This window comes from Poecilia formosa, unplaced genomic scaffold (genome assembly GCF_000485575.1).
Source record: "Poecilia formosa unplaced genomic scaffold, Poecilia_formosa-5.1.2 Scaffold826, whole genome shotgun sequence".
NCBI classification, from domain to species: domain Eukaryota; kingdom Metazoa; phylum Chordata; class Actinopteri; order Cyprinodontiformes; family Poeciliidae; genus Poecilia; species Poecilia formosa.
Window position 1 is genome coordinate 53,549 of NW_006800765.1, and position 9,713 is coordinate 63,261.

The 9,713-nt window shown below is 39.2% G+C and overlaps 1 long non-coding RNA gene across 2 annotated transcripts in view; it reads right to left on the minus strand.

Annotated features, from left to right (window-relative positions):
- Nucleotides 1-9,436, minus strand: part of LOC107834886 (uncharacterized) — a 16,034-nt gene extending 6,598 nt beyond the window's left edge. Inside the window, exons 1-2 of one of the 2 annotated variants that reach the window (XR_001660722.1) lie at nt 9,426-9,436; nt 9,204-9,215 (exon numbers count right to left, since the gene is read on the minus strand). This is a non-coding gene — a long non-coding RNA (uncharacterized LOC107834886). Of the gene's footprint in view, nt 1-2,102; nt 2,118-9,203; nt 9,216-9,425 lie in introns of those variants that run through there. The other variant, XR_001660721.1, reaches the window with a different exon arrangement.
- Nucleotides 9,437-9,713: the final 277 nt, after the last annotated feature.

The window sequence follows — 9,713 nt, forward strand, 5'->3', positions numbered from 1 at the left end:
GACCGAACCTACGCCCTTGCAGATCCCCCTTCTTTTTTGTCCTGGGCCTTGACCAGACGTGATCCTGTTTGAGTGCTGACTGTTTGTGGGGACTGAGGTGATCTTGCTGTGAGCATTTTGGTGAATAATTGTCTAAGAAGTGTTTCTGTTCACAGTGGAAGCTGGTAGGGGTTCTCTGCCATTTTTGTTGCAAACTGTTTTCTCCTGTTTTATTTATTTATTATTTTTTTTGGATAATGTTCTGTCAAAGTCAGGTTTGTCAGTGCATCAGCTGGTCAGGGAAATCAACATAATTTTTTTCTAACACTATTTACTTTTTTCTGCATCTTCAGATAATCTGCAGCAGCTGAGATTAAACACCAAAACCTCGAGCTTCAAACTGACCCGTCAACTGAACCAAGGCGCCTGCCTACATAACAACTACAGTAGTTAACCCAGCCACGTGCAGAGGGAATGGGGGTGCTAAGGGGCTTGAGCACCTGCCCCTTTTGCTCCTTGCCCCCAAGAGCCCTTTTGGTCAATTTTTTATTTTATTTTGTTTTTAATTATTATTATTATTTCCTAAGCCCTCTGACACATAACATGTACTAAATACCATATGCATGAAATTGTTCAAAGTACAAGGTGGAGAAAGTAAAGCCTGTATCAATGCATGCAGTTAATGTATTATGACAGAGTACATTTCTTTTAACAGGTAGATTGCCAGATATTACATAACAGACCAACCTGATATTCAGATCCATCATTTCTGATCCAGTTAATGTTTCTGTTGATAAGAGACTCCACCAAAGAGATGTCCACTCACTAACAGATTGTCTTCAGGTTGTTGGGCTGTTCGTGACGTTTGGTCGGGGACACCAACATGCTCCTCTACTGCATCGCACAGTCTTCAGTCTGAGTACGACAGCCAGTGTCGGTCTCTGGATCATAACAAACAAAAAAACATAACAATGAGGAATGGAACGAATGAATACATTTTTACTACAACTAACAACAAGCCTCCATTACAGAAATTTTGGGTTTCAGAGATATTAACACTTACATAATCATCATAATCTTCGAAGAATCCATGGAGGGATCGGGAGAGAGAGGTTAGGCTGACGACTGGCGATTCATCCTCAATCAGACTAGTATATACAAAAAGGGAATAAAAGAATTAAAACAAGCTGCAAAACGTATATAAGGGTGCGTTCACACTGCAGCCTGAAGTGACTCAATTCCGATTTTTTTGACGTAATGCGACCTGTATCCGATCTTTTCANTTTACAGGGATTACAAATGGAAATTTTTCAGTTATGGAAATTTTTTCAGGTAATTAAATGTGTGGACTCAATGTCTACTCATAATAAACCCAGACCTCCACAAATGTTGTCTTGCTTGTTCAAGTGTTTTGGTAACAGCTCCTGGTTGATTTAAAGAAATGGAACCAAAAGAAAACTGTAATTCTAAAACAAATGCTTGTTAGCATACCTGCACCTATGTGCCAGCAGCTGGACAGAGACCAGCTGCTGTCTGGTTCTGGTGTACAGATGTTTGTCCAGTGCTCCTTTCTGCAAAACTTTACGTTCTTTCTCACTCTTTCATATATTCATTAGAAAATTAAAGTAGCTCAGGGAAATGGTACCAATAGGTCTTAAAATGATAAATAAAAACCATAGATAAGTTTACCTGCTTATGTTGCCAAAGTAACATATGTGTGAATTCTGTGTGTGTTTTTGGATAACTTAGTCCCCATGTCTGTGCGTCTTGACCTTCATTGTTCCCAGCTGTGTCTCGTCCCCCTGATGTACTCACCTGTCTCTGTGTTTCCCTGTCAGATCCTCACCTTTCCTGTCATACTATGCCATCGTCTTGTGTGTGTGTGTGTGTGCGTGCGTCTGTGTGTATAAGACCGTCTTGTACCGTCGTCTTGTCTTGTGGCTCCAAACTCATTAAAAGTCTTGAGCCGCTTTTAATGAGTGGCTCATTAAAAGCTTCAGGTTCATTTTGATGTCCTTTCCATCACTTCAGAATTAGATGAGCACTGAAGCCCTTTACAGAAGTGAAAGACTACAATCTGAACATAACATACAAACACACTCTGAAGGTCAATTCAGAATTACAAATGATCTTTGATGACATCTATTTGGACAGATTGGCGACCTGTCCAGTGTGTTCCCCGTTCCTCCTGGCTCTGATTGGTTGTTTTATAACCAGGTGTGGTGCATTTCTGGAGTTCCCTTGGTTTGTAAATCCTTTTAAGTATTAGTTCAGCTCCATTGGTGTAATTAGTCTCCTGCCTTCAGTTTCCCTTCTCTTCCCTTGCTGCTGCTGTACCACATCTATTCAGATTAGTTCATCTGGACCCTTTGTCATCTCTCTCCCCTTCCTTACTNCAGGTCGGATTCTTTTTCGAATGTGACCCATATCCTATACGTATCCGATTCAAATGCGACCTAACGTCCAGGTCGCATTCATCCGAACTGAACGTCACTGATTCTCAACAAATCTCACTATTATGCGTCCTCCTGATATGCGCAAGTGGGAAGAAAATGAACAACCATGACGAATTATATGAGGATTAAGTTGCTAATATGCTGATCCAGCCGGATAACTACTTCAAATATGTAAGCTAAGCTCCACCGTTAGCCTCCATGTTTACTTCCGCAAACACTGAGCACTTTTTCTTTTTATGGCAGTAGGCAGAACACTTAGAACGCTGACGCTATTGCGCCCTAGTCTACTGCGCATGCGGGACACTTTCAGGTCGTTTGCCCGTTCAGACTGCAGAACGCATACAGGTCGCATTTACTGGCAGTGTGAACGGCCCTGCCAAAACAAATCGGAATTGGGTCACTTCAGGCTGCAGTATGAACGCACCGTAAGAAGACACAACAGCGGGAATAAAGCCCCCGATGTGAAAAAGCCTTTTACATTTTTTCAAAGAAAAAAAATCAATCAGAAAGGTTGATAAAGCTGACCAATATGCATGTAAATGTTCAACATCATGAAAAAACATACTCCAGATTATTACGGATCTGTTTAAGTTAGCCAATAATTTGATTGAATCTTTTTACCGGCTTGATTTTTTCCAACACTTCGCTAACATTCGGCATGCTAAGCTAAATATGCTAACACTGAGCCGTGTGGTGAACGTGACGTCTATCATACAGGTTGAGCTCAACTCAAAATAATAGTTATAAACCATCTCAGAAAAAATGACTTACCAAGCGTGGTAAACAGCTCAGACAGGTGGAAAGTAAATAGTCCTGAAATTACTTGGCTTCTGTCGCTTCGCTTTGGTGAGAATCTGTGATTCTGGGGCGGAGTCAGTGAATTAACTCCTTCAGTGTTAGAGCCGCTGGTGGAGTTCAGAGTTAAGTAAAGAGTTATTGATTCTATTTTATACATTTGATACGGAAACACTTTGTTTTAACACTGGTGTTTAACTACTAATAATATACATCCCAGAGTTACATAAACAGAATGTGACTCTGTAAGAGTAAAATTAACTCTGCTTTTGCACAAAGTCTACTAACACCAAAACATTTAACACTTTTGAATTTGCTGTGTGGTTTGCAGACAAACCTATTTGTTTAAGGGCCAATGAAATGGGGTCTCTGTGGATTTCAGAGATCCAGACACAAATACAGTTTAATCTGAAGATTTTGGAGGATGTATGAATAAGTCTGTCACAATGAAAAATTTTACTCTTGATAAATTGTTCCAGTAGTTCTCAACAAACAATAATATAGTTCTTTTGAAACCATTATTTAAGTAATATAATGGTAATGATGAAATAATAATGCAAGAACACATTCTCAAAGGTCATTAAACTTTAAATTCTAATGAACACTGACTGGAAGACATTTTTAATATCCAGAATAAATAAAACAACTAATGAATTTTGAAGTCTTTATGAAGAAAATTGCCTTTCAAAATAAGGGCTAGTCAAGACCAAAGTACCAAACTGAAGACTTTTATCATCCAGTTTTTGGTAGAAAGAGAGAAAAAAAAGAGATAAACGATAAATCAGGCCAATGGAAATGATTGAGTTTGTTTTAATTTATCATCCGATTAAAGTAGCGTAGATAATTAGCTCCCGCTAACAGAAACATATGAGGGCAGAGTATCAAAATACCAGACACATAAAACGTAATCTGAAATAATTTATAATTACTCCATGTCTCATTATAATCGGAGAGCAAAGCCTGCAGGTTTAGCTTCTACTTACTTCAGAGGAAGGGGCGGATCTACTGGGGTGGACCCCAAACGAGAGCCTTGCCACCCCTGTTTCCACCCCAGCTAGCGACAATGTATTCAATAAATAGTTATGGCAAATCGGACATTAAGCGCATGAAACTCTTTTTTCCGACAACATTGAATGCAACACAATGTAACCTGACACCCACTGCTAAGTGCTAGAAAAGGACAGAGCGCCAGCAGCATTGATGAATATACTGGACTTGACATTACGTGATTTATCTTAAGTCACACATGCGCCATTGCTGTCCATTGAGTCAGGAATATCGGTGGTCAGGAAAATACTACAATCACGCAAAGAATCAGAACAACGGACGCAATGTTTAGCAGTTACTTCAACCATAGATAATGGTAATAAGGGCTTCAGATTTCACACGTGAGGAAAAAGTTTGAATTTAAAAAAAACATTGAACAAGTGAGCAGTGGGTCAGTTATACTAGCCTAACTGTTGCTGGCCTGCTATTGACATTGATAACCTTACCATGTACTGCGCAGTTCGGTGTGTTTTGGTTCCGTTAGCACAAAACAACCCGCCCACCAAGTCATCAGTAGAGCAGCTCTTTAAATCAGCTAATCAACCACCGCGGTGTTAAGGCGAAAACTTCTAATCTTTCTAATCTTTATTTTAAGTTGTATTTAATAGATATATCTAATAACAAATGATGGCGCTACTAATATTTTCGTGACAGATTTCTCCTTGTCCTTTATTGGGATAAAATGGTTTTCTGGACACAATGAATCACATAGCGACCAATAGGCGCTGTCCAGTCCAGTAATACATATCAATTAGCAGGAGTATGNCAGCTCCATTGGTGTAATTAGTCTCCTGCCCTCAGTTTCCCTTCTTTTCCCTTGCTGCTGCTGTACCACATCTATTCAGATTAGTTCATCTGGACCCTTTGTCATCTCTCTCCCCTTCCTTACTGTATAAGCTCACTGGTTCTCATTTATGTTCCATGACCTGTTATCTCGGGCTGCACAGTGGCGCAGCGCAGTTGGTAGAGCTGTTGCCTTGCAGCAGGAAGGTTGTGGGTTTGATTCCCGGCGCCAGTCTTTCTGCATGTGTGGGTTTTCTCCAGGTACTCCAGTTTCCTCCCACAGTCCAAAAAGGTTAATTGGTATGAATGGTTGTTTGTCTCTGTGTTGCCCTGCGATGGACTGGCAACCTGTCCAGGGTGTACCCCACCTCTAGCCCGGAACGTTAGCTGGAGATGGGCACCAGCCACCCTCCCGACCCCACCAAGGGACAAGGGTGTAAAGAAAATGGATGGATGGACCTGTTATCTCTGCAGATGTCCCAGTAAAGTCTCTATTTTATTTAAGTACTCCGACTGTTCCATAGTTTTACTCTGCTTTAAGTCCTTTCCAACCTAAGTCATAACACATCCTCTACCACTTCTGCTTCATTTCTGTGTGATTCTGATGCACGCTGGGTGGTGGTCCATAATGTTTGCAGTCTCAGGTGAACACACCCTTGAATTTTGAGAAGGGTAGAATCTGATAGTAATATGAAGAAAGAATCCTGATATTTTATTCATAAACAGCTTAAATGCAGCAGTCTGAGCTGCTGCACTTCTGCACACACATCAAACAAATTGGAGATCACCTCGGTCTGGTGACACACACTGCAGGATTATCTGGATTCCTACAGAAATCCATGAGCTGATATCAGACTACAGGTGTCCTACTGTTAAATTAGTAAAGCTGCCTCCATACACTGGTTCTTCACATTTCCAAACAGAGAGAAAAATAATGAATAAGTTACTGTGGTCCCCAAACTGTGTTTTAAAATGTATATTATTGATTCAAAACTAATTCATTCACTAAAAGGAAACAATAACTTTTTTACATGGACCCATGTTGTTTTGTTTGCTTTTTCCCCTAGTACACAAAATGATTATTGGAACATGCATTTTCTGTATTTATTCAAGTTATATATGTCAGTTATATATGTCTAAAAATAACACTTTGTTTCATCCACTGTTTGGATCCACTGGATCATTCATTCGCTGGATCACTGATGAAACACTATTTGGTGTTTCATTTGGATGGGATCCATGCAAGTCATCCCTGGATGGCCGTAGGAAATTTGGTGCCTGTCTCCCGTGGTCAGTGGACATTTAGGAATTTATCTAAATGACTTGATAGAAAACAGAAAAAACACACCAGAGGCAATAATAAGTAACTTTTAAAAAACGTTACTTAATTCATGTTAATTAATTCATATGTTAATAATATTTAACATACATCAGTTTTCTAATCTTTATTTTAAGTTGTATTTAATAGATATATCTAATAACAAATGATGGTGCTACTAATATTTTCGTGACAGATTTCTCCTTGTCCTATATTGGGATAAAATGGTTTTCTGGACACAATGAATCACATAGCGACCAATAGGCGCTGTCCAGTCCAGTAATACATATCAATTAGCAGGAGTATGAAAGACGTAAAAATAATTAACTATACTACATTAAGAAATTGTATTTAAGCCTCGGTGCTACATGAAGATCATTTTGAAACATTGCAAGTTAAAAACAATATTTCGTGTCTATATATATATATATATATATATACACACACTGCAACCCCTGAAAATATCCCTGCCCACCTCTTGTCACCCCATAAATATTTTTCTAGATCCGCCCCTGATTTAGTCTATATGTTATCTATTCATAAGTTCATAAGTTCTTTTCTTGGAAGTCAGTATCCAACAAGTAGACAGATGAGACAGTGATATGGGGACTTATCAAACCCACTGAAAATACACTCACCAGCCACTTTATTAGGTACACTTGTCTATGTCATAAAACGTGAATCATCTCATACTGGTTTCTTGAACACAATAATTAGTTCACTGAACTCGAATGGCCTCCACAGTCACCAGATCTCACCACAATAGAGAACCTTTGGGATGTAGTGGATGTAGACTCACATCATGGATGTGTAGCTGACAAATCTGCAGCAACTATGTGATGCTATCATGTTAATATGACCCCGACTCTCTGAGGAATGTTTCCAGTATCTTGTTGAAGCTATGCCACGAAGGATTAATTCAGTACTGAAGGCAAAAGGGGGTCCAACCTGGTACTAGCAAGGTGTACCTAATAAAGTGGCCGGTAATGTATCTATAGCTATGGGCACCTGCAGTGAATCTGCTGAAGCTTGTCCAAATGCAAATGAAACTTTACCACAACAGCTCTGCAGCCACCAATTTGCTTTCTTTTATATAACAAAGAGGAAGTCAAAAAGCTCCTTTTCCTTGTCAGAACAGCTGGTTCACTGCTCTTAAAACACATATCAAGAGGGAAACAGAAAGAACAAGAAGGCTCCTCTGCTGTTAAATTTTGAATCCATTTTGACATTTTTGGTCTTCTGAGAAGAGGTGAGTGAATATGGAACTTATATTGGGCAGATACGACCCATATACAGATACAGTTTGAAAAACCGTATCTGTATTTGTATCACAATATTATTTCTGGTTCTCTTTTCAGATGGCACAAGGTAAAGAGAGTTTTCCCTTGTTTTCTTACACACTCCTGTTGTCCCTGGCTCTTGCATCAACTCTGAAAACTCTCAATTCAAAGCAAGAGCTGCAGGACAGTGGCTTTGGTCAACCCCCGCCCCGCCACGGTCTCAGGCTTCTGGTGTGGTATGTCCAGAACTGCCTGGACAACAACATGAGGGCTTTGTGTAATCCCATTGAAAGAGAATTTGGATTTCATGAGTTTAAGAATCATGGGACACATCCTCTGCTACCAGTAATTCATGACACAAAGCAGTATGGATATTATACCATCGGGAACCTCAACTCTCCTCATGCTGAGGACCTGCCTTACAACGTGAGGAAGGACTACAACCCCAGACATCCTGACAGTAACAAGGACAGAGTTCTGGTGAGATATAACAAGAACAACAGACGCATTGAGGACATATATGCATCTGGACATTATTATGCAAAAGAGACATTCAAAATAGGCCCAAATCTTCTTGCTGCTCTTCGACAGAAAGTCAAATCTTGCTTTAATGGAAATGAGATGTTCTTCTAATCCCTTCTCTGGCAGCCATGACAGCTTTCATACAAATGTAAGATTTTTTTTTAAAACAGTCTTGAGTGAAATGTATTCAGGAAACATACTGCTAATAATTTGCTGTGTGTAACCTGACACATGTGACAAATCATTATTATTCTACCTGCTTTTATATTGAATAAAATCAATAAAGTACTTTGGATGTTCAATGAGTTTGATTCATTCACTTTGTGTAAGGTAAGGTAATTTTATTTATATAGCACATTTTCAGCAACAAGTCAATTCAAAGTGTAGAATTGTGTATGATTGTCAGCAAAGCTGCATCACACAGAGAACTTACATGACAAGACAGGTACAGTGTTTTACTTTACAAGAAACCAAATTCAAATTATAAAATGCAAATGATTTTCCAGTTTCTTTAAAAGGACATGAAATGAGAGAATTTTATCAGTATCACACGAGGACAGGGGTCACTTTGAGTAGTAAAGTTAACATAATAAACTTCTCTTTTGAGAAACTTATATAGATTTAGTCTATAAATCAACTGTTACCAGCCATTAAAAATGATTCCAGTTCATAAATTATTTTCTTAGAAGTCAGTATGACATTTCAGGACATTTGTTAAACTTTTATGCAAATATGTTATACAGATCTAGCAAAATGGTGGACAAACTATGTTACATCCTCCTAACTTCTTAGGACCTAATGTCCAGAATTTCAAGTTGCCTCACTCCAACCAGTAGCCATTTACTGAGATGAGTGATGATCCTCTTTCTCTAGAAACTAAGCTGATCGATACTGGGCCCATTTCTGGAAGAAAGGTCCCGCTCCTGAACCTCCTGGTGTTCCTGAACCCCCTGACAGGGTTCCTGTGGGTTCCCAATGTCCCTTTCACTGGCCTCCATGGTTCAACCGGCTGCATGACTGAACTTTTTATTTTTTCTGAAGTTTCTTAGGTTGTACTCTGGCCCCCAAGAATCCCTGACAGCTTTGCACCACAGGGGATAAAAAAAGAAGAAGAAGAAAAAGACGCGCATGTTGTGCAAAACTCAGAAACAAGAAAACCAGGTCATGGAGCAACAGAGAATCAGAATATGAAAACAAAGAATCCAGAGCAGAACAGTGAAAAATCAGTGGCAGATCCGGTGAAACAAATGATATTTAGGTGGTGCAGCCAGGTGAATGGCTCAGTAATGAGTAAAGATTACTGGTGAGCGCCAATAGAAAAGGGAAGCAAACTAATAACAGGAGAGAAACTAAAGGGGGCATAACACTAAACCAAGAAAGGATAATACTAATCAAAAGAAACAAAATGCAAGAATAAACTAAGAAACAAACTGGTATGGCAAAGACTTCTGAGCAATAATTAAAACAAGGTACTATGAATTTGGCAAGAGTAAACAGACAAACATTCTTTTCAAATAAAAGGTAAGATAATAT